This window comes from Chaetodon auriga, chromosome 7, assembly GCF_051107435.1.
Source record: "Chaetodon auriga isolate fChaAug3 chromosome 7, fChaAug3.hap1, whole genome shotgun sequence".
NCBI classification, from domain to species: Eukaryota; Metazoa; Chordata; class Actinopteri; order Chaetodontiformes; family Chaetodontidae; genus Chaetodon; species Chaetodon auriga.
Genome location: NC_135080.1, coordinates 22,711,115 through 22,727,574, shown reverse-complemented (window position 1 = coordinate 22,727,574; position 16,460 = coordinate 22,711,115).

The following is a 16,460-nucleotide window of genomic DNA, read 5'->3' as shown; positions in this document are numbered from 1 at the left end:
TGGTTGTAAGAATATGTCTGAGTCGGAAACATGGTTTCCACTGGTGCTGTTCCACGTGTCCTGGGAGATGTCATTGTAGCGGACAAATGGGAGCAATTCTGGTCAAATATTATGTGTGTTTATATAACCTATTTTCCCATGTTTTTGTGTCCAAGTGACTGATGGAGACACCAATTTTTGAAATTGGTCCATTATTGAGCGAACACGCAACAGCTGCTGCAATGTAATCCCTCTGGGTGTTCGTACACCGTCAATGTACGTCCACTAAAAGCACTTGTTTTTGCCACTGACACATTCAGAGGGTTATTCTAAGTGTCTGCCATCATCATGGAAAGGATCGCTTTTTGCTATCGAGTAAGGTCCTTTCTGTTTAAGCAGAAACAGCCATCATATCGCTCCCACCAAAGCCACCAGAATCCATTTCCAGAAACAGTCATTTTATCATCGTAAAACACACTTCATTCAAACTCAACAGAAACAAAACTCACCAAAAACGTACTTGATTTGTTTTTCCACTGTTCCAACAATTACTATGGATGTGAAAATATCGTGAGAGGAGCGAGAGGGAGGGAGACATAAGAGAAGCAGCAGGGAGAAAAACATTTTCACATTTAAATACGTGGGACTTCAAGAGAAAACAAAAATGGACTCAGCTTTTCTGCCTATCACAAGAGGTGTGACGTGAATCAATTCATTCAGTATTGTTTTGTTATCACTAATAGCATGATGCACATGTATGTATGTATGTATGTATGTGCTTTAAAGACTAATCCATAAGAACGACTGACAGACCTCTTTTCACCTCCTGCACCAGACCTACAGTCTGTAGCCAACTGGGTGATAGATAGACAGAACATAATCTTTTTTAAATAAAATTAATGGCATTTATTTTTTTACATATTCTCGTTTAGATGCTAATTTCTTACTATTTTCTCCATCATTGATTAGGACATTACAGCCAATCAGAATTGACACTGAACACATCCATTGGGATCCAGTTGAGTATTTGACACACAGATCAGAGACCCATGGCAGTAAAATGAGACTCTACCTGATCACACTGTAATTTGGACCTGGCCTGATTTGACATGCTGGTCGGATCTTGGGTCTGCAGCACGGAGTGGGCCGCAGGGACCTCTGGGACATAGGGTCTTCTTCTTTTACCCGAACACCCTGAGAGGAGAACAGGCAGAGGTCAGTTTGAGCATGGCACCAGCTGCTTCCAATTTACCGTTACAATTGGCTGTAGTTTGAATCTCACACTCTATTTAGACATTTCAACATTCTTGCGTCAAACATTACTGTGCCTTATTTCCTCTTTCACTGGGGAACGAGGAGGTGGACCAGCCCTGTGTCACCACTGTGCACATGTGACACAAGCCAGCTGTAACTACAAGAAATCAATGTCTATCTCATATGTATATGCCAATCACATTAACATCTTTACTGGTAATATATACAGTTACTGGAGATTTAGTCACAGCAACTCGTCGTTACATTGTCACGTGACTGAAGTATATCATTTCGGTCATGTATGGTCAAATATGGGGTGAATGTGATTGTTTTCTCCAGCCATCCACTGACTCCTGCTTGACGCTGACAGTTGAACATTAAGAACTCATGTTTCTTCCAGGTTTCTGCCAACAACCTCGTCTGCTCCTCTTTCAAATTAAAATGCGTCGCCTAATGTCTACAAAACACTGATTTTTATACGGAGGCCTGGGTCAGAAGGGCAAATTGTGAAGAAGAACAAACATGTGAAAAGAAAACAACTCTCTGAACTTCAACTTTGTTGAAGCACAATGGATGCAAAGCACCCCCAACACACACACATACACACACTCCTAAATTAAGTCTTCACCTCCAGTTTGCCTGTGACACATCTTCATGACAGTAAACCCCAGGACGGGGGGGTGAGGCGGGAACATCCTTGAAGCGCACTTTCAGCAGCCTGGAATGAGCAGATAAGTGAAAGTAAGTCCGCTAAAAGTGAAATATGGGAAGAGTTGACATGTAACCCGAGTGCGCTTCTCTCAAGAGCCCTGCTGGATCACTGCCCCGGGGCTGCATCCAACAAGGTGAATGGGAGAATCCTAATGAAGCTGTGAAGACTCAATCAATACCAGCTCAGGGTGGGGGTGAGGGGGGTCTGCAGAGAGGCAGAGGAGGAGTGTAGAACGTGAAGGGGAGAGGAGGGCGGGAGAACTAATGAAATACAACAAAGAGAGAGGAAAGGAGAGCGAGAAGAAAAACAAGTCAAAGAGAAAAGTGATGTTAGAGGGGAAAGATGGAGAAGGGACAGAGGGAGGGATAAAAAGGGGAGAAAATGAGGGAAGATGAAATGAAATATGACGAGATACGAGAAAAGAGAAAAGAGGTGGGGGAGAAGACAGTGAAGAGTAACAGAGGGGAGACAAATGGGACAGGATGTAGAGAGAGACGGACTTAAAGAGAGACATTGAGGGAGGGAAAGAGCCACAAAGGTATATAAACACACACACAGATAGATAGATAGATAGATAGATAGATAGATAGATAGATAGATAGATAGATAGATAGATAGATAGATAGACAGAGAGAGAGTTGTAGAAAGAGATTGCAGTGGAAAGAGGAGTGTGAGTCTAAATCGAAGACACTTAGAGAAAGCCCATTGATTGTGGTCACGGCTGGCTGGGCCCTCCTATTTGGTTAGTCATCTATTTCTCCTGTATGCTGAGATCAAGCCTTTCTCCTCCTCCTCCTCCTCCTCCTCCTCCTCTTTTATCTCTCCATCAGTGATGACTGGACCAACTAGACCTGCAACTTTCTATGGAGAGGAGGGCAAACTTATAATTACTACCTCCAACTTTCTATAAGTAATTCTCTCGAGTTCAGCAGGGGCTTGCAGGAGGTTTACCAATCAGTCAGCGTGAGAACTGTCGCATGTCGTGTCCAGTATTCAAACATACAGATTCCTTCATGTATGTGTCTTTATGGCACAGCAAAATGAACAGCGGGCAGAGATGATGCATGCGTCCCGTTATGCTAATACAGAACACTGAAAATGACCGTCAGTTATGGAAACCACAATACTGACACATCCTGGAGTACTTTTCTACATCACTGGTGCCATTTACACTTGTAGAAGCTCATGTTTAAGCATGGTTCAGAGTTTCTTTACTCTTCCTGATGCAGACCAAAAAAAAAAAAAATACTTGGCACTCATAAAGTTGGCACGAAAGCAAGTGAATGACCTCACACCACTGACAGATTTTTTTTTTTAAAACTTCCATTAAGGCTTTAGTCTTGTTGGCTCCATACCATACAAGGACTGCATTTTAGTCATCAGCTACTCCCAAAAGTTAGTTGAGTTGTCTTATTTTCAACAACCAATAACAGTGATCGTCAAAAAGGACTCTGCTATAGGTTGTTCCCACCAACGGGAGACCTCAATTGGCTCTGAGAGGCTTTTTAGAAATGAGCTCGGATTGGACAAAGCAAGCTTTTCAGAGCTGGAGATGCTGTTTGGCTGCAGTAACAATGCCACTGCTGGATAGAGGGAGTCGTTTCTTCTCTTAAGTTCTGCTTCGGTAATATGACGTCACATAGAAAATGATTGTTCAAACACATCTACGCCTGCTCTGCTATTGGGTATTTCGATTTCTTGATTGTAGTCGAGCATTGAGCCATGCAGCCATGTTTCTTTCTGCCTTTAGTTTTTGCTGCATGTCTGCTGCTGTAGCGCCCTATACTGCATATCTGCTGTAGATGCATTTCCACAGCTTCATTACCGCAAGTCTAAGACCATGTACACCGTCGAGTTGTGGGTTTGATAGTCAACTAGTCAACTATTCTGCGAAAACGCTATACCAGACTATGTCTTGCGAAGATGGATATTTTCGCAGTGTAAGCACCAGCAACACAAATTAGAGCAGAGAAGGAAAATCAATTACCAGAATGTTTCAAAACATCTATGGATCCTGGTGGAGAGGGGAGGGGGGCAATCAGTGTCCGTTCAGCAAAAGTTCATGAAGGCAGATTTGGATCAAAGCACCACGGTCAGCTGTTTCCCATCATGAAATCATCCAATTAACACCAATAAGACCCCGTGATGGGAAAGAAGGGAGGAACAGACAGGAAGAGCGGCGCTGGAAAGATAGAAATGAGACCCAGGGAATGAGAGAGGACAAGAAATGTTCGCTGTGTAAATACAGCGATGAAGAAGTGTCAGCAAATACAGTTATAGCAGAAGTGAGATGAAGGGAGAAAGAAATCGAAGGAGAGGGGCAATCGATCGAGAAAGAACCTGAGAGATTAGAGAAGAGACTGGATCAGGCGAGGAGGAGGAATTCAGCAAGGTCAACAAAGACAAAGAGGCAGGACGGAAAGTCAGACAAGAAGAGAAAATAAAAAGACAGTTGAGATCAGCTGATAACCACACGGCCAAAAATCCCAAACTGCACTTTCTGGTATGAGAGGAAAGAAAAAGAAAAAAAGCCTGTCTTGGTTTTTACTGCAAAAGAAAATTGAAGTGACAGCTATTGAGGTCTATCAGCAATAGATTCCATCATGACTTGACAAGGCCGAGTTACCACTGCTGCTGGAACATGCTCACTCACTCACACACACACACACACACACACACACACACACACACACACACACAGCCTCAGCACTGCTGCCCTCCCTCACGCTAATAAGCCTTTTGATCCCAGCTGAACAGATACACGTCCATAAACCCATGATACTGTATCATGTGGTTACAGAAGGACTTTGCCATCTGAACCATAGATAAATTGCGTGCTGAAGGTGTGTGTGTGTGTGTGTGTGTGTGTGTGTGTGTGTGCGCGTGCATGTGTGTGTGTAACCTCTGTGGACAAAAAACTTGTGAAACCCTTCCTTCCAACCGGGTTACTGCGCAATGAAATAGGCATCATGGACACAGGGAAATAGGATTAGAGGACATTGACACACGCTGTAGCCATCTGGAGCCAACTGTATATTATAGCATAATATCTATTCTTCATTAGTAAAGATACCAGAAGTCCATGTCCCTGAGGCCAGGGCTTACCTTTGTCTGTGTATTTTGGGGCCTCCCTGCTGGAGTTTGTACTCACTTTGTGTGTAACTTGCATGTGTGTGTCCCTCTGAATGTAACCGTATGTACATTAATGGTGCGACTTAAAACGGTGCTTGCCACAGTGCATTAGCACGGCTTGTGGCGTGTTAACACCCGGCACTGGGGCATTAAGTGTCGATGAGAGATGATACGGCTAATACGTGTTTATGTTCTGTCAGACAGCTTGCTCTGTGAAACTGTGTGTGTCTGTGTGTGTGTGTGTGTGTCTGTGTGTGTGTGTGTGTGTGTGTGTGTGTGTGTGTGTGTGTGTGTGTGAAAGTGAGAGAGAGCGAGTAAGAAGGGCATGAAAGTCTCCTGTCCAAACTATGTCAGCTATTTAATTCGGGTCCTCTGAGAGCCAGGGCATCTGTCAAACAGAGACTTCAGCTGTCCTCTGCTTCTTAAGCTTTCCCAGAATCCTCGCTTGTGTGTCTTAGCACGCTGCTAGATCTGTGTGCTGGGCGGCATTGCCTTACCAAGTAAAGTTGTGTATTTGGCATTCAGTAATCACAGCTCCCGTCCCAAAGAAGTTAGGATGGTGTGTAAAAAGTTTCATCTCTGCATTCAGTGGCTGAACTGGTCCAAACTTGTTGTGAAGTTCATTTTCCCTTAAGTTTCCTTAAGATAAAACCAATCTTAGCTGCCAACTGTTACGTCTGTAGTCAGGACTTACCCTGACTTTTGAGGCTGAACCCTGAACCCTGTACCTTCGCTGTGAGGACTGTACTTCCGGTCACTGCAGCTAAGCTAGCTGTGGTTCACTAAATGTTACGTCCAAACCAGGTGCTGGCCCAATGCTTGATAACCGAATATGTCTCATTTTCTATTTTAACATGTGTTAAATACAGACATGATGGAGCTGGACTGAGTGATGGAACGTGCTCATGGTAATGTAACAAGTAACGCAGCTAATGACTTGTGCTGTTGAGGAATGAAGAAACTAATGTGATGATAACAGGTATGAATAATTGATTATATTTTTCAAGTCACTTGCTCAATGCAAGCTTTGGTTTCTAACTCTGCAATTGTTGTTGCAGTCGTGACTTTGAGCTAGCCCAGAGTTCTGCTACACATAGCCGTACACATGAACAATTTCAATCTAGGGTGGCCCCAGGTACGCTGACCACAAACACACTCTGTCCTTTTGAGCATAGTTCCTTCAAGTCCGTTCCGTTTACATAAAGTCTAAATCTCTTCATGCTCTCATTATCAGGCCAACATGTGTGCAGTGTTAAGTCCTGTGTGTGTTTGGACATGTACGTTCAACATCACCTGCCTATACTCTTAATTCACCCGCGATACTCGCGCAGTGTGTATATCTATGTTAATGGTGTTATGTCTAATAACAGTGATTTGTTATGATGGGGCTGTAAACTGTGGGGGGACAGAGGAAGACGGGATGTGGAAGCAAGGATGGTGTTGAGAGAGGGTTGGGGTGAGTGAGTGTGAGCATCGCATGAGCATCTACGTCTGCTCGTGTGTGTGTGTGTGTGTGTGTGTGTGTGTGGGTGTGTGGCTGGTGACCGGAGCGACAGGCGGATGACTCACCATCAGGAGACGACAGGGTCAGGACACATCTATCGGGGGATGATGACTTCATTACATCTTGAAAGATAGATGGAAACATCCCTCCATCTCTGCCTGCGCTCAGAGCAGAGTGTAAACCTCTCCAAGGAGCAAACAGAGAAGGAAATATTGAATCATACTAATCATGATACTGTTTTTTTTTTTTTTTTGGCTTGACCTATGTTGGGGGCCCAGCAGGGCGTGCTTTGTTTGCCATAGCCATTGATTTATTCTCATTGTTTCGACAACCTCCCCACCCCTTTTAGCAGGGACAGAGAAAAACAAGAGCAATGGATTTGTAATAATAATTCAAAACAGTGCTATAGATTTCTGCTGTAAAGCCAAGCTCACTGGCAGAATTGAGACTTATTGATCTTATACCCATGGCGCTTCTCATTGGCATCAACAATAGAAAAGAGCATCAGAATTTATTTCAGGGGGATGAAACAAGCCATGCAGAGCTGTGCCATTATTCCATCTTTTTATTTCTCACTTTAACATTCCCTCTATTCACCTCCTTCACTCTTTTTGCCATTTGCTTGTTCCGTCATATTTTACCATGACGCTTACATCTTGCTGAAATAAAACCAGTATTCATACTGGTTCTCGTGCGCATTGTTGAGAGGAATAATGTTCTTGGAATAGGGTAGAATACTCCACACTAAAGACGAGGTCACACCAGGATGAAAAACAGCAGTGCTGATATGGAATCAGTTAACTTCAATGGAATAGTTCACCGACCAGCCCTGCGATATGTCACTACATCACTAAACTTGTAGACCTGAGGATTCATTCTGCTGTGCCTCTTCAGAGTGTGACCCTTTCTTAGGTTATACGTGCAGTAAATATCTTTTATATGCGTCTATTCTGACTGAATACTAAATGATTTGAAAACATGGTTAAACCATGCCATAGATTACTGCTTTATTAAGCTTCACCAAATACAATAATAATAATAATAATAATAATAATAACACAAAGACATAGAAATACTGCCAATGTAATGTCAAGTGTAGTAGGAGCCTTAAAAGTCGACATCAGAAACAAGAAATAAATCAGGGTATTTTGTTCAAGAGGCAGAAACAATAATTAACTGTGATCACATCGCTCTGAGTTCAAGGTGAGTCAGACACAGCTCAGACTATCAAGCATGTAACTTGGAAATGATTTCAGAGTGGAGGCGCTGCTGTCTCACGGTGACTGGTGCTCATTAAGGTGCTGTCTCCACTTTGTTTAGTCAAGACTGAAACGGTTTGGGCCCCATTAGCCCGCTGGTTTGATGTGAGATTATTGCTTTCGAGAGATCTCTCCTCGTTCTCTCTTTTCTGTGACCTTGAATGGATTTATAGTTCTGAAATTCTCTTTCCATTCGTGGCTCTCTATTTAAGCATTATAACCTGTTGTGTACTGCGGTGCTTCTTTCTCCTCGAAAAACAGAACTTAAGATGTTAAATAGTCATGTAAAACATCAGCATCAACTATTTTCTCTTCTGCACAGCACATGCCCTCCTTTGCCCTTTATATGCTATAAGCACTGCTTTGATCATCTTTGCTTTAGTGCATTAATCTTGCCTTTGTGTTGATGCTGATGTGTTCATCCTCCTCACTCCACCCACAGAAGTAGACGTGAACTTTTGTCTCGGTGTCCTGTTGTTGAGTATGCCATCTGTGGTGAGGCTGTTCCTTGCCAAGGTACGAGTTCTTCCGATGTGTTTTCCTGGGGCCACGTTGGTGTGAATGTACCACAGAGATTCCTGTGTCAGAATCTCTTTGCACTGTATTTTGAGTGCTTAAAGGCAAGCATGCTCGCGGTGTTGTCCAGCCATGTTTAGAGGCAAATGTTTGCAGCTGTTACGAATGGCCACACAAAGCTGAGGTGGAATGCCTGTCGTCCTAAAGAGAGGTGAGACGCTATTAATCGTACAAAATGCGATAATGCTGCATGCTTTCTGACAGTTTCTCTTCAAAGGCGTTCAGGGTGTTGCATGTAGTTCCACACAGCTCGGTACAGAAGTTGAACCCCTGCCTACCTGGCCATTTACTGCAGGAAGTTACAAAAGCTGTCAGATGCAAACCCTTCAATTCAGATGTCAGCAACTGGATATGAAGCATACTGACACCTTAATCCTCCTGACACTCCTCCAAGAAGACTCCCCAGCATCACAAATACACACAGATACACAATGTTGTATTCTTCGTCAAGATTAAACTGGAAATATCCCATTGCTGCGTAATACATGGTTAATAACTCAGTAAGATTTTAATCCCATCTCTTATTTGCCACCTTTAGAATCGCACACAAAGCCAAACCTCCCCCCAAAAAAAAACGAGGACTGTGCAAAGAGGCTTCTCACTCCTTCTGTCTCTTTGGATCTCTCTCCCTGCTCGTCACTGTCTGGCTCTGTGAGAATGAAATCACGGCGGCTGTATTGGCTTTCTGGAACACTCCTCAGCTCTGAATGGGAAGGTCACCCACAGCGTGGACAAGAGAGATTCAATTTAAAATCTGTACAGCTCACTGAGGAACACTCATCCCGTGCAAGTGTATGTGCGTGCGTGTGTGAGGGAGATACTGACATGCAGTACAATCTGATCAAATCAAAATCTGACACCACACCTACAGTACATCTCTGCATCAGCGGGACTGTAAATAATGTTGGTGAAACTCCTGAAGCTCTATTTTCGGCTGCAGAAATCAACTTCCTTGTTAGTCATAAACATGCGATGCATACTAACGCGTACACATACACACACCCTTCCACAGGGCCCAGAGTGGCGCCGTCCGGGGCTGTGGGGGAACAGGTAGTTTCGCCCATGGGCTGTACGCTCAACCCACCAGGGGCCAATAGGGAGATTGTCCCACTCGGCCAGGAACCTGCCCACAAAGACAGGAAGTGGAACCCTTCCACCTGATACCACAGAACCGCAGGGCCCCAGGGGAGAAACATTTCAGCGTGACGCCCCCCGTGATGGATTTGCTGCTATTCCCAAAACGTGTTTACCTAAGCACACACAGACGGTAAGCAGCGGGTGGCTGCGCATACAATGGAGGCAAACAAGGCAGAGTGTAGCCGAGGCTGTACGGCAAACAAGCCCATGCTTCAGGAAAAAAAAAAAAAGTTGTGAGTGAAACAGCGCGAAAGCACAGGAGAGAGTGGGAGGCTTTGGAGTCATTACTCATTGTTGCGTGTTGTCAAATGAGATTAACCCTTTCATCTGTTCAAGCCAAGCAGCCATGGAGCAGTTCTCACTTCAGTGACAGCCTGGCTCGTTCTCCTTTCTTCTCTCTTTTTCTTTGATGTAGTTCCAGTCCAGCAAACAAACCCACCGTGTCTTTCATCAGGCAGCAGTGTACCATAAAAAATGACCGGTGCGGCCTGCACAGCAGCAGGCTGGAGCACATTCAGCATCATGGGTCAGAGCCCAACGCAGGACCTCTGTCACAGTTCAAATGCAACTACCCTTCCTCCTGTAAGACCTGTCACTCAGAAATGTTAAGTTCTCTAATGAAAATACATGAATGAAAAGGAACTATTATAATCATACAACAAAAGGTTACTGACTCTAAGTCATCATGGGAATGTTGTATTGATGCAGTAGGTGTAGCACATAGACATGTAAGCAGCCTCACCCCGTCAAAAGAAACGCAATATCACACCACGAAATGAGAAATTCATCAGCAGAATGGAGCAGTATGGAGTCCATACAAAGAAACACACCATAACAGCACTGTATCACATTATGTCAACCATCAAATATGAATACAGTACAACAGCATAATTAAGAAATGTACTATAGTAATCAACACTCATGATAATGACACAGCCCTAAAGTGCTACTATTGGTTAAAAAAAGCTACGTCTTAACTTTGCTCTGGTCCCAATCAGTTGATGAATTTGTGAACTTGGAGCATTTTCCCCTTGGGTCAAAAAGCATCACTGCACACCCCTCACATCCTGGAAACAACCTGTTCCAGCTTCTCCCCTCTGGCAGGTGCTACAGATCACTGAACTCCAAAACAACCAGACAAAAAACACACAGTTTCTTCCCTCAAGCCGTCACCGTGATGAACAGTCAACAGTTGTACAGTGTCACTAACCCTCTGACATCAAAACACCCACTGACTGGCCTTTTATAACCCATTAATGAACAGTTTGGAACATGTAAAGAGGTCCACAGGCCAAACACAATGTACCACATTGCACTAGTTCAGGTCTGACTTTGATTCATACTCTGGCTAGTTGCTAGTAACCATCCCACACCTGGCTGCAGAAGCCGTTTCAGTCAAACTTGCAGAGTATGCATAACCACTCCAGAGTTCATGTGGAACCAGACCAAGACCATCTCCTCTCAAGGGTCGAGGTCTGCCTGTTTGGTCCCTACAAGGGTTCTATTGACAGCTTCCACACAACACTTGCCCTGAAAATGCAACAGGGTGCATTTGAACTCAAATATCAGTGGATCTTCTGGTTTTGAGATGTAAATAGAGCAGAGCTAAAAGCAAGTTTTGAGTCAAGTCTCAAATCCCTCTGGGCAACTCCTACTTGTCATTCATCTCTGAATACCGGCCATTTTGACAAATATACATGTATTTCTATTTCTTATTTTATTGCCTTTGCTTTGGGATGAAGGACATAATTTAAATGTGTGCTATCAAATGCTGCAGTGAGGTCAAAGCTAACCAGTGTTCAATCAGTCCACACTTCAGGTAAACTATTCTGTTTAAGCCTTGAGGTCAAGAGTCACACAGCAATGTTGTGGTAAAAATGAAAGTTTTAAATGTATCAATAAAACCTCCTTGAGGGAAATCTACAAATGGCATTATGGACACATCGACCACATTTGAATAACATACATCTACACTCTCCTTTCAAATCTGTGTTAATAACGTTTCTTACAAAGCTGTGGCCGAGCCCTTACCTTGAATAGGCCTCGTGTTTAAATGCATGCGCTCAAGCATCAAGTAAAGTCTTTAGGGAGTCCAGAGTCAATCTAAGAGAAAGTCTCACAGGATTCAGGTCCAACTCAAGCCCCATTTTAGTGACATAAGCATGATTTGACTCAAAGTCTCAAGCCTCTGAAATATGGCACCAATAAGTATGCCATTGTAAACACACCACTGATTATCTCACACGAAGACTATCAGTATTGTGATGTCATAACATACTAAGAAGTACAATGATGCAATGTCTTTGAATGCCTTCAGTAATGTCAGGAACATTATAGTGAGTTAACCCAAAATACACAAGTAAATTTTCAGCTATAGCAGCAATCATGGTGGCTAGTGAGGGAGTTGAGGTGAATGGAGTCTCATTTGTGCTGCTCAAATCATTCAAATCATGCACTGAAAACACAAAATGTGTTACTTTGGTAGAGATTATAGGAAACACTGTGCTGGGTTGGTGGCTGAAATCTTAGACAGTGACGTATCAAAGTCATGGCAGATAAACCCCAAACTATCAGCATGGCCAGATACCACTAGAGGTAAGGAGAACATATGTTTCTGTGTGATCTGACCCGTTCAGATCAGCGCTAACACATCTGCCCCTCTTTCTTTGCGGCCCCTTTCCTGCGATCCATCTGCAACCTTCTACTTCATCACATTTCCTCTCGCCTCTCCTCTGCATCTTCGCCCTCTCCTCCTGTCGTCTCTCCTCTCAGCAGCATGTTGTACAGTCTGGGTCTCTCTCTGGGGGCTGCACACTGTGTGTATGTGCCTGGGATGGCAGACAGGCCTGACCCATTTACCAAGCGCTTTCCTCCCCCTCCTCCTTCACTCCATCTCTCGCTCCCTGTCGTTGACTCGCTGTACATTTGTATGCATCTCTATCGCTCGGCTGTGTTTGGTATGTATGTCTGTTCCGTTCCTCTGTCCGTCTCATTTTGCCTCTCTTTCTGTTTTTCCCCCTCAAATGATATTGGGGGGCTTTATCCATTTGCATTCAAGGGGGTGTTTTACAGGATACCACACACACACACACACACACACACACACACACACACACACACACACTCCCAATCCCTACTAGAGATGCACTCAGTCAGCAAGTGTGTGCAACCACTAAAGATAGAAGATGTTAGACAGGGGAGTCGGGGTAATAAAGACACAAATATCACAGAACGTCAGACAAGAGACGTCACGGTGAACATCCAGGTGACACATACACATTAAAAAAATGGCAGCCAGACGCACCCTGAGAAAAAGAAGAAAAGTAAAAAAACTGTTTTTTATTGAGCGTGCGTTTATGTGTGTTGTGATGGATGACCGCCTGAACGAGCCCTTGATAGAGGAACGAGACAGTAATGACCAAACTCAATTAGCATGTCTGTGTGCGTTTGTGTGGGGCGAAGCCTCTGGCCCGCCACTTACAGCACAGAGAGACTCATAAATCCTGATTACTTTAGCTAACGAGGACTCGCTCCCATCCCAATAAATCACAAACAGGTAAGTGTGCAAACAAGCAGCATCAAACGCCACGCGCAGTCAAACTGTACGAGCGGCACGCACACTCGCACAGGCAGACACACACATGCGTGGCAGCCGGGTTGTTTGCTTAAGTAAAGGGCTTAATAAAGCCTCACATCTGAGAAAACAACCGGTGGCACAGTCTAGACACTGACAGACAGGACACACACATTCTGCAGACCCCAATTAGCTGACCCCAAACTTAACACACACATACACACACTGTTTTAGTCTCTCTCTCTCACACTTCTCTTCTGTCACCTCATCTCCCGAAAATGGCTCCTTGTGTGCCAAGAATATCACTTTTCCATGCTTGCAGGTATTGGGTTTATAATAAGCTTTAAAGGAATAGTTGGTCATTTTCGGGAATATGTTTATTCACTTTCTCGCCAAAAATTAGATGGAGAAAAAAAAAAGTGCCATTTTCATGTCTTTAGTTACAGCCACAGTTAACGGCTAGTTAGCTTAGCTAGAGGACTGGATTCAAGGGAAAACAGTCAACCTGGCTCTATTCAAAGGTTAAAAATCCACATATCAGCACATTAACACATTATAACTTGTTTGCTCAATCTGTACAAGAAGTGAAGCATAAAAATGTCAAAGTTCTGGCTTTTCGGGGGCGTTATACACCAGACTGCATGTCTCCTCTGTCACCTCATCTCCCAAATATGGCACCTTACAGTGCTCCCTCACCAGATTTCCAGTTTGACTTTCAACTTTGGTAAAACACTGTAGTTTTCCTCTTGTAGTTTATGAAAAGCTGTTACAACAATGGTTTGACATTTTGAGAAACATGCTTGTGAATGTTCTAGCCAAGAGTTAGATGAGAAGATCAATACCGCTGTCATTCATGTGTGCCGGCAAATATGAAGCAACAGCTAGCAGCCAGCTAAAGAGTGGAAACAGGGAAACCGCTAACCACACTCTGTCCAAAAGTAACAGTAAATCCACCTACGAGCACCTCCAGAGTTCACTGATTATGTGCTGCATGTTGTTTAATCCATGCAAAAACCAAAGTGTAAAAGTGAAAAGACTGTGGTTTTAAGGAGGTTATGTGCTGGAACATGTCCTTGCTAATGGGTTAGTGCTGCGCTGACTTGCAACAACAGATAATGTGTTAATTGGTGAGCTTTCGAGGTGCTGGTGGATGGCTAGCTGTTTCCACTCTTTGTGCTAAGCTAAGCCAACCTGTTCCTGGATGTAGCTTCTATTTACTGTACACTTATTAGGGTGGTGTAGAGTCCCAGCTCAATCTCAGCAAGAAAGCATATAAATGCATTTCCCAACATGTCAAATTATTGTTTTCAGAAAGTCTTGATGGAGTTGGCATCAGGATCCCAAAGAGTATGATATCATCCCAAAACTGTGTAGCTTTTATGTAAGGGGTTCCAGTGTTAAACTGTTCCAGTGGGGCTGGATCGAGCATTGAATTGTCTAAAAGTCTGCACTGTATATGGGAAGATAATATCCAAGAGAGTGAAGCCTATAATATGTCATTCTCACACATACTCTAACTGGCTCATTTCTTATGAATTATAGTGGAATGGAGCAAGGAGAACCCACCGTGGGAAGCTGAAGTCATTCTAGTGGTGGCATTAGCCTGAACCCGAGTTGCTCCCTCTGGTCAACACTTGGCTTCTTCTGCTCTGAGTCTGGTAGCTGTTGTTCCTCCTCCGAAACCTCTTCACAACATGAAATCTAATCTCTCTCTTTAATTCCTCCGACCTGCGGCTGTAGCTGTGGTTTGGAGAGAGCAGAGTCCGGGGCCAATTCCATGAGGTTACTGTCGAACCATAACCGCAACCTCTCCCTCTCTTCCATCTTCACTTCTTCTCAGCGTTGACCACAAGGCTTCTCTCCTACTGTCGGAGCTGTCAGTCATGTGTCTTCCAATCATCTCTCCAAACAACACACACACACCAAGTGTTGCTTTTGGTGCTGGACAGCCTGTGTGTGTGTGTGTGTGTGTGTGTGTGTGTGTGTGTGTGTGTGTGTGTGTGTGTGTGTGTGTGTTTGGATCTATATTGGAATCTATATGCAGGATTTTGAAGCCAGAATGGGTCAAGTGGACATTGTTCTGAGGCCAGAAGAAGAGGCTGACGCACACGCACACACACACACACACACACACACACACACACACACACTACATTCACCTTGATCTGTCTTTACCCTTCTCCTCAAACACACACACCCACAGAGACACCGGTGTATACACCAAAGCCAGGGGCAGTGTAACAACATCAAAGATTGAGCGAGTAGCGGCAGGAGAAAATTGCCGCTCCACCTCAGTCTGGCGGGATGACATCAGAGGCGTGGGTGGCAGAGGGGCGTCAGGGCCTGCAGGGAAAGGCGTTGGTGGGAGCAGGCAGGACAAGAGGGGGAGGAATCAGGTCAGCCATGGAAGGTTAGCTCCTATCATTAACAGCCCTGACGTCATGGCATAACATGGGAAATGGCCCGGGAGCAGGTTTGGATGTGACCGGGGAAAGTTTGGGAATAAATTTACATTGACTTATGCATTTTTTGCCTTAACTTTAGGCTGAAGTGTGCTGTGAGCTGAAGTTTAAGGGTGTGACTCAGCAATCCACTGAGTCACACCAATGGTCTGAGGAGTTGAAATATTTTTTTATACTTGACACAACTTTAGTGTCACAATAAGACTGAGTGAATCTGTACAAAATGTACAGTCGACTATTGGTTATCTAAGAAAATCTTCATTATAAGCTCCTTCAATTTCTACAATTCACAATTTCCTGAAAATCCAGCACACCGGCCCTCATGGCGTAACTAAATGAAAACTCTTGCCCCAGCAGACAACATTTATAGTCTGTCTACAGCATCAACTGTACAACAATTTCTTCACTTGCACATAACCGTCTACTGCCAGGACAAATATAACGTCCATATACTGCAAATGCAATTTACCCGTCCCACTCGTTTTATTGCATTTTCCAGTCAATACTCTCCTGATTCTGGGGATTCTGAAAGGAAAAAAACAGTGCAAGCACGCAGAGGCACTTTTGAAAATGAGCTGTACAATTGATATCTTGTCAGCGTTGTATTATGTTCCTAATGATGATGACACATGACTTGTCTAGTGGTGGGTGAATAGGCACTCAAGGTTTCTGCATTCATATAAATGTATTGACTATGTGCTGTGCCCCTGCAGCACTGTTGACAAAGCAGATAAAGAATAGTAGCTGATGGCTATGAGTGAGGTTTGTGGAGCTAATGTGCCATCTAGTGGTAGATTGATGTAACAAACGGCAAATGCAAACGTCTTTTCACTTCAGTGTTGTCATTTACACACACACAGTATTATTCTTC